The sequence below is a fragment of the Schistocerca gregaria genome, chromosome 7 (assembly GCF_023897955.1).
Source record: "Schistocerca gregaria isolate iqSchGreg1 chromosome 7, iqSchGreg1.2, whole genome shotgun sequence".
Lineage (NCBI taxonomy): Eukaryota > Metazoa > Arthropoda > Insecta > Orthoptera > Acrididae > Schistocerca > Schistocerca gregaria.
The window spans coordinates 184645748-184664199 of NC_064926.1; the positions used below are offsets into that span (position 1 = coordinate 184645748).

Genomic DNA, 18452 nt, shown 5'->3' on the forward strand with positions numbered 1-18452 from the left:
TAATTGTAAATACTCAATGGAGGCAGTGTCATTTTTTTCCAAAATGTGTTGGTATTAGGGATTCTACCACTCGTGCATAGGTGACTGACATGTGGCACATAGAAAGACACAGAAGAAAACAGTATTAACAGTAGCTGGCTGAACCCTTGCCCTTTCTATAGTAGAACACACATTCACACACACAACTACATATACCCAAATGTGCACAAGTATGGCTGCTGCAAGGCTGACTGTTGATCAGTAGTTTTGGCAGATAGAAGTGTATTGCCGCCCCCCCCCCCCCTCACTACTGCCCCCCCCCCCTCACTCACCCCTCTCTTGCTCTACCCTCTATCCATCTCCTCATCCCTTCTATCCGTGTTTACTTCCTCCCCCTTCCTCTCTGTCCTCTTAATGCTCAATCTGACCTTGACCCTTGTTTATTGTTGTTTGCAATTTGCAAAAGAAACCTTCATTGGGGTCATTCCATGGTAACTCACATTACTAAGTGGTGTTTATAATATAAGTTTTGGACAGTTAACAGAAGGAAATGTTTCTATTAAATATTTTTATACATCAAAACATACTTTATACAGAATGCTCTATAAACCTATATCACAGTAATTGTTAAATTTCTATATTTATAAAACCAAATCTCATAATTATTCTTAGTAAGAATATTTAAGTATTTCCAAGAAATGGCTTTTGCATATGATAAAATACGAAAGTCTGCTCTGTTTAATGGAACATTTCTTCTAAGTTTTACACACAATACCAGAAGATATTATTAGTATTTTAACAAAGTTCCAAACATTTAATCTTTAATAAAATCAATATTAAAATCATAATGAACACACCACTCACATTGCAACACACGGTAACTCATGTTATATTGTCACAGATCACAGTCAAACTTGAGAAAACCATGGGAATTTACAACACTTCGAGGGTTCACTTTTCTGACAATCTTGTCTTCAGTGTAGCATATCTCATCTTTAATTTCAGGCCACTTCTAAAACTTCCCATCTTTTATCATGACATCAACTTTAAACTCACCATTTTCAGTTGTAGAAACATTACCAGGAAGATTTGAATTGTCATATTTTGCCACCACCCAGTCATCTACTTGTATATTTAGTGATTTTTCTGTTTCTGTCAGTGTTTTCCTCTGCAGCTGATAAAGTGGTGTGTCCTACAACTTCATTATTATAGAGTTCCAAGTGATGAATTTTAGAAATGTTCAAGAAAGGCGTGCAGTTCTTGATTAAGGCAGAGAGATGTAGTTTTTACTTCTTTGGCTAAAGTCTTCTTCACCCATAAGCACTGCTGTCGCATTAGAAGAAGAATTCAACAATGCTTTTACAAAATCTGTTCCATTGTTCACAACACATTTCCTGCTTTTCACATGAGACCAAACTTGGCACTTGACAGCTCCACCAATTCCATCCACTGGCCCCTTCCCATTAGAAGTTGCAAAGTACTTCCATGTAATTCTTTTGGCCTGATTCTTACTTAGAACTTTTATAGCCACTGCAGTATATCTGTTTCTAAACTGGGAAGCAGGACCATCTGACCAGATTGTAACTTACCTAATATGTTTTGGTAGTTCTTCAAGAAGTTTTATCAATACAGGGAATGGCAGTGTTTTTTGTGTGATCCAGATTATCAGCTACCAACAAAGTGGTGAAAAGTACCTGAATGAATGCCAAATCATGGCAGTAAAAATACTAATTTTATTCTGCTGCCAATGTGCACTTTCAATTTTGTCTTGACTTACACATATAAAATGTTCAGAAAAATCGATTTGCATCATGGCAGTTGGCATTGCAGAAGGCATTGATTCCTTATCACTCTGATAGTTCTTTGATTGTTCTGTATTAAAGTATCAGTGCTCTAAAAATTTAGGTCTCATGGTAAGAATATGATCAATAAGATTCTGTAATATACCTCCTTCCTCTACTTTCAAAATTCTGCCAACTCTCCTGCCACACATACCACTTCACGCCATACTCTTGTACGCCAGTACATAAACCAAGAAGTTTAGCTGCCAATAAATCTTTACATTTCATGCACTGTCCCAACCAACAGTCGGCTGTAAGCTCTGCACACACAAAAAATTCTGGCCAGTTACTGGTGTACTCAAGTATTTCAGAGACTGTGTTATGAAGAGAGTTAATGGCACAGCTGAAATTCTCGTGATATTTGCAGAGAGACATGTTGTGAGGAAGTTTATTGGCAAGCATGACATGTTTGGGTCTTAATTCTGCGAATTTACTTCTACCAATTTACTTCTACCATCACTTTGCCATTTTCTTCACAAAACATTGCATGGGTTTCTTTCAAAGGAAACATCAAGTGTCGTACTTGCAAATTACTCTTATCTTTCTCATCTTTTACAGTCACAACGTCTTTGTGTCCAGGGTCCTGTCTGCTAATGTCATCCCTTTCATAGAATTTTCTCACTGCACTTGTTATTTCATCACTTATTTTTTGTTTAGAGATTTCTTCTACTTATAAAGGTTCAACAAATGTATGATACAACCTTCTAATAACACATTTTTGTTTTGTGAGTGATGCTGGAAGTACACGTTTCTCTTTCGATACGGTGGAGAGACAGAACTACTTGGTGTAGCTGAAGATGATTCCTTTAGCCGCTTCCTGTACTTGGCAAATCTTTCTCTAACATTCTGTTTCCTGTCTGCAGCAATCCTTTCTTGTTCTCTTTTACTCAAACATATTTCCTGTTCCTGCTTCTTTTTCCTGAATTTTTTCATAGTTTCCTTGTGTCTGATTTTATACTCTTCATAACTGCCTTCATCTTTCAATTTCTTCTTCTTCTTCTTCTTCTTCTTCTTCTTCTTCTCATCTTTACAGCTGCACTTAAAGGCATTCTGCAAAAATTAAAAAATAATTGTAAAGTAGAAATAGCTAGTCCCTATTGGATTTTATGTGGCATATGGAGATAAATATACATTAAATATGTTTAAATATATTGTTAGTTATGTTGTATGTAATTCAGAACCAATCTGACTGCTCAAAATTATAATTAATCCTACAAAAATTATGGTAACTCATGTTACATAAATAAAGGTAACTCGCATTACGTGAATTAAGTATCCTATACAAGGAGAAGGCTTCCAGGAGGAAATTTATTTGAGACACCAAATTATCAGATACACTTATGTGAAGGACAGCATGGCATACAAGTTTCTACACTTAAATTTATTTTTTGAAAATCATAAAAAAAAATTGGCATTTGGTAACTCATGTTATACTTTTGAGTTTTGTTTTTGTATTTATCATGCGTAAATTCTTTGCTTCTAAAAATATATCAAAAAGAAGAAGAAGTTATGCACTTTAAAGTGATATATAAACCATAAAGAATTATTACAAATTTCATGATTTTTTTTTTCTTTCCATGACATTGATCAAATCTTCTGCATGAATGAACTCAACAATATAGTCTTCAAAACAATGGCTCCCACAAGGAAACAATAGGTTTTGGAGGGAAAAATCAATCTTGCCAACAAAATTCAATGCCCAACCTACATACGTAACAGGGGGAAAATATTCCCACAGAAAAATTTATTTTTTGATAACGTTTCCTCGTTTACGTGGAATGACCTATTGGGAGTTGAAGTTAGTTACAGTGAATGGGTAACTTACAGTGATTGGGTAACTCAGTTGGAATCATTGGCATAGATACACCTCTCCAGTTGGCAAATCTTTGAAGATAGTAGCTTCAGTGAGAGTGTTTCACATAATTATAATTTGCTAGTGGCTAGTATTACAAAGTTTTGGATGATTCAGATTCCATAGTAGTATTCTGATCACAAGTTGATAAGCCATAAATACGAATTTCCTGTTCTCCTTTAAAACTGACCACAAGGAAGAAAACAAAAGCTGCACGTTGTTGTATATATTTTTCTTGTCTGGAATGGTACAGGGTGCTTGTCTAACTAGAAACAACAAAATATCTAAAAAATTGACATTGTATGAAAAAAAGTTCCACCACTGCATGGTACCAGCTTTTTATTTTCAAAGGGGAACTCCCCTATTTTTATTGCAGTTTCACATTCAACACAAAAAAAGGCGGCAAGGATTAATCCAAAATATTTTTTTTCATTTATGGTAGATGGCGCTGTAATAGGTACAAAAGATACTACAATTGGAAGGAAGAACACACTGATACCAGTCCCTCTCTTAGAGAGATTTGAGGGCACTCAATGAAATCAATCATCCTGATGATGTGGAGACTCAGAGAATCAACTCGAAGGGAACAGAAAACTGTTACATTAAAAGTAGCTTATTTGCAAGACTTTTAAATGTCTTAAGTGAAAAAGTTTTACTATGCAATCAAATTTGAAGAACTAAATTAAATCTTTAGCTATAATATCAACTGTTAAGACCAAAAAGTTTCCATATTTATAATTTTTTTAAAATTAAGGATCCAGCAAGTGGTTTTGAACGTTTTCATTCGTTCATTACCTACTTTAGAAGGTACAATGCTATTAACAAAACATCGATTATACATTACATTTTAATCAAAAATGTAAAACAATGTAGAATCAAATGAGTCAGTTCTTAAATGTAAAAAATGAAAAAAACTTAATTTTGTTAATTACAGTGCCATCTACCACAAATGGGGAAAAAAAAAATGTTTTGGGCAGACCCCAGGTACTTTTTGGCGTAGAATCTGATATGCAATAAAAATGGGAGTTCCTATTTGAGTTTAATATAGCAATTTCCTTTTCATGCCAAACAAATAGTGCAGCTCAAAGGAAAGGTAGTTATCCTCTAGTATTGTTTGGCACTGTGGGTCAACCAGAATGCACATATGCTATTTGTTGTGAAAGGAAGACCATTCCTAAGTTTATATATAACTTGGCTTGTTGGCCCATTCAGCACACGCCTGAGCCTTTTGTTGTCCTCATTTTCTTGAAGCACACCAGAATTTTGATATCATATGTGTACTTACATTCCTGAGAATCTTATAGGACATGATTTAGGAGAAATACATAGAGAAGTTGCAGTTTTCATAGAGAACTAAACTGTGACAGTAAGTTTTAAAACTAATATTAGTCACTGTGCATGCATGGTCCGCAGTAGCAAAAGTTGTTGGTGAAACTATTCGGTTTTGGGGCATTCGAGGTTTCACAACACACAACAGTCTGTTGTGTATTTTTAGGTAGATGAACTGAGAAAGTTGTTGGTTTTTGGGCAGTAAGAAATAGAAAATATAACATATATGAAGTGAAATGCTTGATCCCTGAAAGCTGGAGACAAGAAACTTTTGAAATAGGTGGAATCATAATTATTTCAAACAGATTTGGAAATTGTTGATTTCATAATGTGATATGGGTACTGTCGGGATGAGGCATGAAAGTCTCCACTTGCCAAAAAAACTTTGTTCTCTTGTTTCAATTCTGACAATAATGCTTCATGCATTAATGTGTTTTCTTTCACTACAGTATTTTCAACTATGCTACAATTAGTGAAAATTGTACTGACATTTTTCTTAGTTGTTGAAGTAGTTATTGGAGTGATATACAAAAATTTCATTGCTGAGCACCTGAGCTAACGTTTTCTATTTATCCAGTCACTAAATGAAACACGTGTGTTTTTAATGTAAATGGATAGATAAAAAATTTAGTCACCAAGTGGCAGCAGATCACACTCATAAAAGGAGGTTATAATTTGGTAAGCTTTCAGAATCAGTGGCTCCTTCTTCAGGCAGAAGGGTTGAAGGGGAAGGAGGAGGGGTGAAGGAAAAGAACTGGAGGGGTCTCGGAAAAGCGATAGATTTCGGGAAAGTCACCCAGAATCAAAGGTCAGGGGAGACTACCAGATGGGAGGAGAAGGAAGGAATGATTTTTGGGGACTGCACTGGACGAGATTTGAAAATCTGAATCTTTTTTATCAAACATTGATTGTGTTCATTGTTATACTTGTGTATTTTTGTACTGATTTTGGACAGACAAGCCCCAACTTCACCACTACCAATGTAACTGCCACAGCTTTTGTTTCAAAGACAAAATGATGCATTGATACTCATAAAATGTCTGAACTGAAAAGAACATTGTTGCCATGTAGGCAGCTGTTTATTAAAATAGTTACGCAATGATGATTTCAAGAGAAGTTACGCAGCTTGGAGTGTCTGTCTAAATGAGGCTTAGTAATACATGTACCAAACTGGAGGATGACGTTGAGGAGATTGAAATTTTGAATTCTGCCTACCGAAAGTGTTTCACTGTGGATAATGGTACTGAGATAAAAGATTGGAGAATAGAAAATGAACTGAAATTGCTGTATAGAGGCAGGAAAATGATTTGACGGGGTATGTGCATCACTTGAAAGGAAAAGAAAAGGATAGAGAAGAGAAGCATTTGCTCCTCTTTCAGCGGCAGATTATGATAGATCAACAAAATCTTCCAACTGATTGGGAAAAAGGAACAAGTCATTCTCATTTTTTATGGAAACAAATATTTTCCTCTATAGGAGTTAATGTAAGTTCTGTAAATGATCTTGTGAAACCAGTTTCCTTTCTCTGTGAGATTCAGAAGGCATTGGTGGTGGTGTGCAGGTTGAGATAGTATTCTTTAACTTATAGGTATCAGATACAGTTTCACAAAATCACATAGTTCACAAAAATTTGACCTTATGGATTCTTGGACCAGCTTTGTAATTGCTTTTCAGCTGTGGTGCTGTACATAATTATTAATGAGAGAATGTGTTGGATGTGAAAGTAGCTCTTGATGTACCCCAAAGGAGAGTTATCATTAATGTTTGTGCTATCTTTAAATGATTGTAATGGAGAAAGTTTCAGGTCTGTAAGGTTATTCATGGATGGTACTCTTCATAAAGAATAGTCCCAGTGCTATAAAATTGTAACAGACTGCAGGGAGATTTGCAGAGGATTGGTACATATACTGCTAATTTGTAACATATCATTTCAGATTTTGCAGGGACAAGTGTTTGGGAGAGCAATTCCCCATTTTCTTTTGTAAATGTGACAGTAATTTTACATTCTAGTCTCTGAGAAGGTACTCAGTAGTCTCAGCTTAACATCAGCAATGCAAGGGTCATTATATGTTGGATTTTCTGTGAGAGAGTTCTAGGTTCTATGAGCTAGCAGTGCTCATGTTTGTATGCAGCTGGGAACTGTTTGGCTCTGGGACTTAAGAGTTTTCAGGGGCTACCCGTACTACTCCTCAAGAAATTTAAAAGTGGGAAAAATACAATGGAAGTATACGTGACAGGATTTAAGTGTTTATCAGAGTTTTTTCTCGAAAAAAGAAGTGATCAGTGGGAATGTTGGCATTTGGGTCAAAGTCCAATGTTGAAACAATTTGGGATCTGCTTGCTGCTTGTCAGATATGTTGATCAAGAAGCCCACCTTGGTGTAGGCAGTATTGGCCCTGTGGGGTGGAGGTGTAGTTTTCGAATGTTAGATGTTTGTGAAGTCAGAAGTTACTTTTTGACAATATTGTTTTTCAACTATTGAAGAATGACAAGAATTTACTTAGATATTAATTTTTTCTGGTATTGTGACTCAGTGTGTGTTTGTGAGATTAGTGAATGGCAACCTTACATTAAATTGTAAAGTTATTATACAGGGCACACGAAAAAGAATCATGTGCCTCAACAACATACTGTTGGAAAGAGCAAACACTCAAGTTTACATTGTTCCCACTAGGTAGCAGCAGTGTGCACCCACTTCAGCTCTAGTAAAAATGGTATCGGGAGAACTGAAGTGGTTTTTTTGTTCTACGTTTTGCGCAGTGCAAGTCAATAATAACTGTTCAGCGTGACTTTCGTACTCTGTGTGTTGTAGATACTCCTACAGCACAGGGCATTAGACGATGCCATGAACAATTCTGAGAAACAGGTTGTTTGCGTAAAGGCAAATTGCCGGGTGTTCCAAGTGTCTGACATAGACGTCGAACGCATCCGCTATAGTTTTGCAAGGAGTCGACAGAAATCCGTTCGCCGTGCAGCTCGACACCTCAACATGCCCATGGTGTCCATCTGGCATGTGTTGCGTCGACACTAACACGTGAAACCATACAAAATTCAACTACTGCAAGCTCTTCGTGAAGATGGCAAACAACAATGTGTGAAGGTCTGTAATTTCATTCATAGGAACATGGAGGATGATAAGTTTTCTTCCATGCTTAATGTTTAGTGATGAGACAACATCCTACTTAAATGAAAAGGTGAAACATCGTAATGTGATAATATGGGGTTCGGAACAACCACATGAAGTTGTACAACATGGGAGAGACTCTTCGAAATGTAATATGTTTTGTGCAGTTTCACAGGAAAAGGTATATGCTCCATTTTGCTTTGTCGAGAACATTGCTACAGGAAGCACGTATCTCGATATGCTTGAGAACTTTCTTTTCCTACAGTTGGGAGACTGATTCGAATGACTTCATTTACCAACAGGTTGGGGCACCGCCACACTGGCATGTGGAAGTGCAGATACTTTTAAATCAAAGGATTACTGAACAATTGATAGGTTGCACTGAACCCCCCATGATTCAGCCTTACATTACAGGCCTCAAAGGTCACTGGACCTGACTCTATGTGATTATTTCTTGTGGGGTTTTATAAAATACTCCGTCTATGTGCCTCCATTACTAACAACAATGAATGAACTGAGACATCGCATAACAACAGCCATGGAAGCTGTAACTTGCAGCTGTGTGGGAACAATTTGAATATCACATTGGCATATGCCATGCATCTAAAGGAGGATATGTTGATGAACACTTATGAAAAGATATGAGAAACACTTTTTGAGTTTCCCAGTCATCAATGAACAAAATTCGTTGTGTATGTTTATTAGTTTCAGAATTATAGACATGCCAAATCGGACGATTCTTTTTGATTCACCCTGTATAGCTGGAGGAGATATTGATTAGTGAGGCGTAGTGAAAGTGAATAAATTTAATTTGTTTATTTCAAAACATTGAGTGCTGCGGTTGTGGTGTGATTTTTAATTCTCGTAGCTGTGAACTGTTCATCCATTTTGGTTTTTGTGGAGATATGTGTGGAATTTGCAAGAAGCCAATTAGAGGCAGTGTGTTGATTGTTCACAGTATACGTTTTTCGATCTAGTGCTGGGCTTTGGTATCTTCCCAAGGGTAATTAAATTGCTGTATCTCTCAACGCTGTTGATGTAGGAGCCATGTCTATTTTAACCTTGTCTTCTATGTGATGAAGGCAACTTTTATCAAGCCTATTCTAAAAATATAATGTTGACAGGCTTGATGAGGGATTACCAACAAAATTTTTGTCAACTACTCTGCAATGTGATATGTCACATATTTTGACTTGTGTGCAGAAATCCAAAGATATAAAGAACAGTAGCATGTTAAATGAGGTATGTTTAATAATTGTGTGCCCATCCAATTTCGGTGGCTTTGTGCAAACAAAGGGGTTATCTGTGTGAGAACCAGGCATGATTTGTTAATATAACAGGAAAGAGAATTACATTATTGATATGTGAAGCAGCCTGTACCTCCATTCTCCTCATTGTGAGTTGGCTTTTGGATCATAGATGTAGGTGCACATGGGCATCTGAAGTCTGCCAAACCAGAAGTGTTAATACAACCACACTTGAATTTCCTTTATACAGTAATTTCTCCGCAGTCTTGGTACTATCTCCCAACATATTTCACCAAGTTTACTTAGCATAACAGAGGTATTGCTATATGTTACTCCTTTTAGGCACTTTCATGAAGCATTTGATATTAATGACTTGGTGTAGCTGTCAAGAAACATGTTATTCTAGTTTTGTTCAAACTGTGACAGATATGTGAATGATGCCCACTGAAATTTTCTGCCATTTCAGAGAAATTGACTGGGAGCACTGGTCTAATTTAGCACAATAATGAGATATGTGTGCTTCGTCATTTTAAACATAAAAGGAACTATTGTGTTCTGTCATTTCATGCCATATTGTGGTAGCCACAAGAAGAGGTCCCTGATAGTGGGATCGACTTTTTGAAATCATGTGTGTGATGATGATGTAGGTTAATTCACCCTCATTTACGAGTACAATAGAGCCCAGGTAATTGGGGGTGAGACTACCTCAAATTAAAACAAAACAAAACAAAACAACTTGGATTATATGGAAATACCACTAAATCAATAGGTCAATTGTGAATAAATGTTGAATGAGCTCAAGATAAATAAAAAACAGTGTAGTACGTACCTGTGTTTTATGTGTGTATATGAGCACACATTTTCAAGTTGAAAAATGCGTCATATTTTAAAGAAATTGTCCATAGCCCTTTGTTTTAAAATAAGATTGCTGCTTTTAAAAAAACAAAAAAAAGTCATGCAATCTTCAGAGAAGCAGTTAGTGAAGGGTCAAGAAAGAAAGAAAGTAACCACACTACTCGAAACCTAATGATACCTGCCCATCTGTAATACAAATGCATTAGCAGTCTTGGGCAAATGTTATTTCTGTGCATTATGAATTAAAACTCTGAAGTGAAGTGAAGTGAAGTGAAGTGGGTCAGTTTTAACCTGTCTTCTACATGGAAAATTGAAAATAAGCTCAAAATGTAACACATTAAAAAATGTATAAAACATGTGGACAACACATGAAAACTGGGCTTTACTCTAGTTTTACATAAAAGTTTAATTTTCTTAAAACCAGCTCAAATTACATGGAACTTCGAAATACCGGGTCGCTACTTATTATAGATAAATAAGAAAGCATTATATTCAGTTGAGAAAATATTTTAAGTGGAAAAAGAATGATGATAAGTAAAAATTTGAGCATCTGAAAAAGGTAATACTATGATTGAAATGATGTGACAAAGAAGGAGAAATAAAATAATTGCATTTAACCAAATTAACTGAATAAAAAGTGACCAAAGTCTTTTTGTTAAAGATTCAAAAATAAAATTTATATAGCACCTGATGAGTTTTGAACTGACAGTCTTTTGGCTGGGAAGCCAAAACCTAAACCATTATGCTGTGCAACTGATCTGCTATACATCACTTCTTCACAGCTGTAGAACATGATTCAAAATTCCAATTCTTCTTCTTCTTCTTCTTCTTTTAATTACTTGCAAACGAGGGCCCTACAGGGTGAAAGTCTGCAGGGTGTGATACCTGAGACCTTAATCTACATCATTGTATAGAAGATTTCGAAAGTTGATCCCACCACTGGGAACCTATCCTTGTTAGTGGTAAAGGTCAGACTACAAATCCAGAGGTTTTGCATTCGATCCGTGGTCAAACATAGGATTTTTATCTGTCTGTTTATGACTCTTTCACCTCTGACAATGTTTAGTGATGTGAAAAATGCCAAGTAATCTGTGGTAGGTCATTTAAAAGGCTGAAGGAAAGCAGTGCCATACCATCTCCAAAAGGACCATGTCTAGCAAAGCACTGTATTGTTCAAAACAATCTTCAGAGTGATGATGGCTTTTCTTATTTGTAAGAAATTGCTCTTGTATTACCTATGGAGATCCTCTAGTCCTTTCCTTTGTATCCTTTCCTGCTTAGTCTCACTTACTTGGGTCTGCCCTACCCAGCTCTTGATGATTCTGGTTCTGACATCTTTGACCACGCATCCAGCTTACATCCAAACGTATGCAGTATCACCGTTCTGAATTGTCATTAGACAATTATTTAACAAATTTTTTTCTTGTCTCTGTGTTTTTTTACATTGAAGAGCCAAAGAAACTGGTACATATCATGTAGGGCTCCTGCGAGCAGACAGAAGTGCCACAACACGTCGTGGCATGGACTCGACTAATGTCTGAACTAGTGCTTTGCATCCTGCAGGAGTGTCCATAAATCTGTTAAGTGTACGAGGGAGTGGAGATCTCTTTTGAACAGTGCACTGCAAGGCATCCCAGATACAATAATGTTCATGTCTGGGAAATTTGGTGGCCAGCAGAAGTGTTTAAACTTGGAAGATTGTTCCCAAAGCCACTGTGTAGCAATTCTGGATGTATGGGGTCTCGCATCATCCTGCTGGAATTGCCCAAGACCGTTGGAATGCGTAATGGACATGAATGAATGTAGGCAATTGGACAGGATGCTTACATACGTGCAACCTGGCAGTCGTATCTAGACATATCAAGGGTCCCACATCGCTCTACTTACACATGCCCCACACCATTACAGAGCCTCCACCAGCTTGAACAGTCCCCAACTGACATGCGGGATCCATGGATTCATGAGGTTGTTTCCATACCCATACATGTCGAACCAGTCAATACAATTTGAAATGAGACTCTTCCAACCAGCATCATGTTTCCAGTCATCAACAGTCCAATGTCCATGTTGACGGGCCCAAGCGAGTTGTAAAGTTTGAGTCGTGCGGTTATCAAGAGTACACGAGTGGGCGTTCTGCTCCAAAAGCCCATATCGATGATATTTTGTTAAATGGTTCGCACACTGACTCTAGTTGATGGCCCATCAAGGAAATCTGCAGCAGTTTGCAGAAGGGTTGCACTTCTGTCACATTGAATGATTCTCATCAGTTGTTGTTGACACTGTTCTTGCAGGACCTTTCTCGAGCTGCAGGGATGATGATTTACTGGATTCCTGATATCCACGGTGTGTTGTGTTCTTAAGTCCAGAGACTGGTTTGATGCAGCTCTCCATGGTGCTCTATCCTGGGCAAGCTTCTTCATCTCCAAGTAACTACTGCACTCTACATCCTTCCTAATCTGCTTAGTGTATTCATCTCTTGCTCTCCCTCTACAATTTTTATCCTCCACGGTTGGTGATCCCTTGATGCCTCAGAACATGTCCTACCAACCAATCCCTTCTTCTAGTCAAGTTGTGCCACAAATTCCTCTTCTCTCCAATTCTATTCAGTACCTCCTCATTAGTTACAGATCCACCCATCTAATCTCCAGCATTCTTCTGTAACACAAGATTTGGAAAGCTTCTATTGTCTTCTGGTCTAAACTATTTATCGTCCTATGTTTCACTTCCATACGTGGCTACATTCCATAGAAATACTTTCAGAAACGACTTCCTGACACTTAAATCTTTACTCGATGTTAACTAATTCCTGTTCTTCAGAAACACTTTCCGTGCCATTGCTAGTCTACATTTTATATCCTCTCTACTTCTACTGTTGTCAGTTATTTTGCTCCTCAAATAGCAAAACTCATTTACTACTTTAAGCATCTCATTTCCTAATCTAATTCCCTAAACATTATTTGATTTAATTAGACTGCATTCCATTATCCTCATTTTGCTTTTGTCGATGTTCATCTTATATCCTCCTTTCAAGACGTTCCGTTCCATTCCATTCAACTGTTCTTCCAGGTCCATTGCTGTCTCTGACAGAATTACAATGTCATTGGACAAACGTCAAAGTTTTTATTTCTTCTCTATGGGTTTTAATTCCTACTCCAAACTTTTCTTTAGTTTCCTTTACTGCTTGCTCACTACACAGAGTGAATAACATCAGGGATAGTCTACAACCCTGTCTCACTCCCGTCCCAACTGTTGCTTCCCAACTGCTGCTTCCCTTTCGTGCCCCTCGACTCTTACAACTGCCAAGTGGTTTGTGTACAAATTGTAAATAGCCTTTCGCTCCCTGTATTTGACCTCTGCCACCTTCAGAATTTGAGAGTATTCAAATCAACATTGTCTAAAGCTTTCTCTATGTCTACATGTGCAAGAAATGTACCAGTGTACCGGTAAGAAATGAGCATTTTTTTTGCGAAAATGAAACACTAATTTTGAATTGAAAAGTAAGAACATTTTATTCGAAGTACTCACCATTGCTTTCTATATATTTTGACCATCTTTCTGGCAATTTGTGGACACCACACCAGTAGAAACGTTGGTCTTTTGAAGCAGACCAATGAGACACCCAATTTTTGACTTCTTCATAGGAGTCGAAGCGTTCCTCAGCCAATGTTTGTCCCATTGCATTAGTAGAGACGTTTGTATTCCTTTTTGCCTGCTTCATTTACCACATTTTTATGTTTCCTGCTTTCATCAATTAAATTCAGTATCTCTTCTGTTACCCAAGGATTTCTACTAGTCCTCGGCTTTTTAAGTACTTGATCCTGTGCTGCCTTCACTATTTCATCCCTCAAAGCTACCCTATCTTCTTCTAACGTATTTCTTTCCCCTATTCCTGTTAGTCGTTCCCTATTGCTCTCTCTGAAACTCACGTCAACCTCTGGTTCTGTCAGTTTATCAAGATCCCATCTCCTTAAATCCCAACCTTTTTGCAGTTTCTTCAGTTTTAATCTACAGTTCATAACCGATAGATTGTGGTCAGAGTCCACATCTGCCCTTGCAAATGTCTTACAGTTTAAAACCTGGTCTGCCATCTCTTTTAGGCAACACTCGGACGAATGTGGCTAAAATTTTAAAGTTCTGTGACATGTCAAATGTTTTTACAATGATTGTAGGGAGAGGATTTTAATTTGCTCACTGTGTGACAAGCTAGCCCATATTTTATGTAAGTGGGCAGCCAATAACAATTTCCTGTGACATTCTTGTTGCTATGTTTGCCCTTTCCTTAGGTTTTACTTTCTTATGTAGCATTTTCCTTCTTTTCCTGCTTTCTTTGAGTGTGTGCTTTAGTTTTCTTAGGTTTGTCCACGTTCGTTCCTTTTAATGTGTGTCAGGGCGCTGATGACCTCGATGTTGAGTGCCCATAAGCCCCAACACACCACCTAAATCTCTGTCTTACCATTATATAATCTATATGAAATCTTCCATTGTCTCCACGCCTCTTCCACATATACAGCTTTCTTTCATGATTCTTAAACCAAATGTTAGCTGTGACCAAGTAATGCTCTGTGCAAAATTCTACCAGGTCTTTCATCCCTTACCCCATTCCATATTCACTTATTACTTTTCCTTCTCTTCCTTTTCCTACTATTTATTTCCAGTCCCCATTGACTATCAAATTTTTGTCTCCTGTCACTATCTGAATAATTTCTTTTATCTAATCATAACATTTCTTCAATCTCTTCATCATCTGTTGAGCTAATTGTCGTACAAACTTGTACTACCGTGGTAGGTGTGGGCTTCGTGTCTATCTTTGCTACAATAATGCGTTCACTATGCTGTTTGTAGTAGCTTACTCGCACTCCTATTATTTTTTATTCCTTATTAAACCTAATCCTGCATTACCCCTATTTGATTTTGTATTTATAACCCTGCATTCTCCTGACCAGAAGTCTTGTTCCTCCTGCCACCGAACTTCACTAATTCCCACTATAACTTTAACCTATCCATTTCCCTTTTTATTCCTTTTCCATGGATTTTAATTCCTACACCAAATTTTTATTTCTTGCTCACTACACAGATTGAATAACATCGGGGATAGGTTACAACCCTGTCTCACTCCCTTCCCAACCAGTGCTTTCCTTCCATGCTCCGATCCGTAGAACGTCAATTTTCTTTCTCCTGGTAACAACATCCTCCTGAGTAGTCCCTGCCTGGAGATCCGAATGGGGGACTTTTTACCTCTGGAATATTTTACTCAAGAAGATGCCATCGTCATTTAACCATACAGTGAAGATGCATGCCCTCGCGAAAAATTAACGGCTGTAGTTTCTCCTTGCTTTTAACCATTATCAGTACCAACACAGCAGGACCGTTCTGGTTAATGTTACCGGGCCAGATAAGTCAATCATCCCGAGTGTCGACCCTGCAACTACTGAAAAGGCTGCTGCATCTCTTCAGGAACCACGCGTTTGTCTGGCCTCTCAACAGATAGCCTTCCATTGTGGTTGCACCTACCGTATGGCTATCTGTATTGCAAGGTCCATGGGTCATTGGGGGGGGGGGGGGGGGGGGTTGTATTCGTGGTACACTCATGGAAATGGTCACACGGGAAAATCCCCTCTTCATCGCTACCTCAGAGATGCTGCATCCCATCACTCATGCGCCAGCTGTAACACCACATTCAAACTCATTTAAATCATGATAACCTGCCATTTTGGCAGGAATAACTGATCTAACAGCTGTGCCAGACGTATGGTGTTGTTTATAGGCGTTGCTGACCACAGCGCTGTTTTCTGCCTGTTTACTTCTGTCTATATTTGAATACGACATAATTCCACTGCTCAGCCACTCCTCTTAACAGTTATTAAGAATTAGACACTTTGAAAAGAAAAGAAAAGAAAAGAAAAGAAAACAATAGAAATAAACAGTTAAATAAACAGTTGGTAAAGTAATTTGAGGAATCCTATATAAGAATGCGCGATTCAATGCTACTAGTACCCTTGACACTGATAGTAACATAAATCATAAAAGTAGTTACACCCTAAATTTTAACCCGTAAGCACACGTGTGGTGTAAAATTTATCCCACTGTAGCATTGTTAGATAAATAGACATCTGTAACCTTTCAGCCACCAGTCCCTCCTTGAAACAGTACGGGAGTTCTCCAATTCCACACACTGTCTTTTTGATTATAGATGTGTCTTCTAGTGCCTGGGTAAAAAGTACCCCGGGCATACGATACTGTAGTCACTGTATCAGTTACGATTCTGATTAAACATAAAAAGACAAACTCTCCTGAATACGTTGTTTTTGTGAGAAATTTATTTTTGTCGTTATGAGAAGTGTGTGCTTATGTCTTAAGTCATTAAATACATCTTTAAAATACTCTAAATGTTATGATGTACACATGTACATTGCAATTTCCTTAATAGCCTTTTTTTTTCTTTTCACTTGAGTAAAGAATGCCCAACACGTGTAGTAACATTGTAAAAATTCACAGGTGCACCTACTTGTTAACGGAGAGTAGGCTGCTCAGTACATGTCATCTGATAATCTGTAACCATCCCAAATTCAAGAAATTTTAATGTGCAAAGAAAAACAGTAAAAAATTAAGAAACAAATGTTATTTCACAGTACTTGAAGGAAAGTTGTACCATATCATGTCAGTAATGGGATTTACTGCAGAAAGATGGTAGGAGCTTTGTCCTGGAAGTAGCCCCATTCCGGGGTTGTTTGGTAAATCATATACGGTCTTGCTTTTGGGGGAAGGATGGGGAAGCTCTCCCATTCTGTCCAAGCAAGATGTAACACCAGTTATTAGTTCTCTTGTTACTCAAGAAATGGAATGTTGTGTCAGAGTAGTTTGTTGCAAAAAAGAGGTAGCTTATGTGATTATCTCTTTGTTGCATCAAATGACTGTTATTTGTTTGCTGGAACATTATGCAGCAGAATTATGAACATCGGAGTTGTTTTTCAGTTGTGTCTTTCGTTTTGGTTTTCATAAATGTAATTGCATATAAAACTTCCTGGCAGTTTAAAACTGTGAGCCAGACCAAGATTAACTTGGGGCCTTTGTCTTTATCAGACAAGTGCTCTACCAACTGAGCCACCCAAGCACAACTCGCTATCTGTCATCACAGCTGTACTTCGGCAGTACCTTGTCTCCTACCTTCCAACGTTCACAGAAACTCTTTTGTGAACCTTGCAAGACTAGTGCCTCTGGAAGAAAGTTTGGAAGGTAGGAGGTGGCGTTCTGGTGGAAGAAGGGCTGTGAGGATGGATCGTGAGTCTTGCTGGGGTAGATCAGTTCGTAGAGCACTTTCCTGTGAAAGGCAAAGGTTCCGAGTTTGAGTCTCGGTCTGCCACACAGTTTTAATTTGCCAGGGAGTTTCATATCAGTGCACACTCCGCTACAGATTGAAAATTTCATTCTTGATAATTGCATATATTTCTGAAACAGTAGTGAGTGATTTGGAAGAGGGAACACCATTTCTTCTGAGTCTAGCGATTCATATGAGCTTGCTAATGGGGAAGAAATCACTTTCAGCAAAGGCTTTATAAACACAAATAACTTTTCCCATTTGGATGATATTGAAAAGGTTTGAAATCTAGTGTTGAGAAAGATAAGGAAATCGTGGATGGTTAGTGGCAGAACATACAAAACTGTAAGTGTGAAAGATAAATTTTGACGTGTTACTAACAGTTATTGTATGTGTAAATACCAATGTTTTGGTACATTTACGGAACATTAAAGAATGTGCATACTAGTTACTTGAAGTAAACTGGAGAGATGATAAGAATGAGTTTGTAAGAAAGCATTTTAATCAATTCATGACACACAATATTAAGGTTGCAGGTAGTATTTATGAAATCTGTTTCTTAGTAGACAGACCGTCTTCTCTGCTTTGTAGCAAAAGGAGAGAGCTGCAGCCATGAGACATATACAAGAAGATGTGTAAGGTACATTTATTATTAAAATACCCTCTAAGTAAGAAGCATTAAGGAACTTACACGAAAATATATATATATATATTCGTGTAACATAGAATTTCAATTTGGTAAATTCAAGCTACCTCTTTTCTTTTTTTGCAGCATGTTGCTAATTTTTTTTTTTAAAGGCTTGCTTTCTTGCTGTACATCTTAATTTGAGATTGAGCAAATCAGCTATACATTTGTCTACACTGAAATTTAAAACACATTTGGGACAGGTCTTCTGTTTTGTTGAAATTG

General features: G+C 37.5%; 1 protein-coding gene across 6 annotated transcripts in view; it reads left to right on the top strand.

The window, feature by feature from the left end:
- The window catches only part of LOC126281189 (B-box type zinc finger protein ncl-1-like), a 142895-nt gene that overhangs the window by 54205 nt on the left and 70238 nt on the right, over nucleotides 1-18452 (top strand). The window lies entirely within an intron of this gene.